Source organism: Pagrus major, chromosome 16, assembly GCF_040436345.1.
Source record: "Pagrus major chromosome 16, Pma_NU_1.0".
Taxonomy (NCBI): domain Eukaryota; kingdom Metazoa; phylum Chordata; class Actinopteri; order Spariformes; family Sparidae; genus Pagrus; species Pagrus major.
This window is the reverse complement of record NC_133230.1, coordinates 30,628,854-30,629,433: the sequence shown is the minus strand read 5'-3', so window position 1 is coordinate 30,629,433 and position 580 is coordinate 30,628,854.

Sequence of the window (580 nt, the reverse complement as noted above, 5' to 3'; positions counted from 1 at the left end):
TCTGGTGTGTGTGGATTAATTATATACCTTTCACATATCCATTTTATGTCAGGTCAGAAGATCCACATATCCTGGAGGGATTTTTTTTCAAAATAAGCCTCCAGAATGAGCACAACCATCGGCTCTCATGTGCTGAAGCACTTAAAAACAGGGATGTTTGCCAGGACACCTGCAACAAATTACAGGCCCTGTTCCAGAGTGGGCACTCTCCCTCATCGGCCCTTGACACGCTGAAATTTGACCTGCAGGAAAGAGAGGGGGAGAACTACATTTTTGCTGCCGCAGATCGCTCTGTCTGCCCCGATCTCCAGTTCTGCTACAGGTGGGTAAGGTGGGCATAATAGGCATTAAAAAAATATGAGGAATGTGACTTACATTTAAGTACAATGAGGTGTATGGAGCTCCATTCAAAACTCCCATTTAGAATTCTGCCTCCTATAACTCAGCACTCCTCAACAGCATCCTGCCAGCGGAGAGCTTTTTCGGACGTCAGGAGGAAGGTCCCCAGGTCATACTGACTGACGACTGCCTGGCCTTGCTACAGTCCCTCAACGCTGTCTATCCAGGCACCACCCTCATC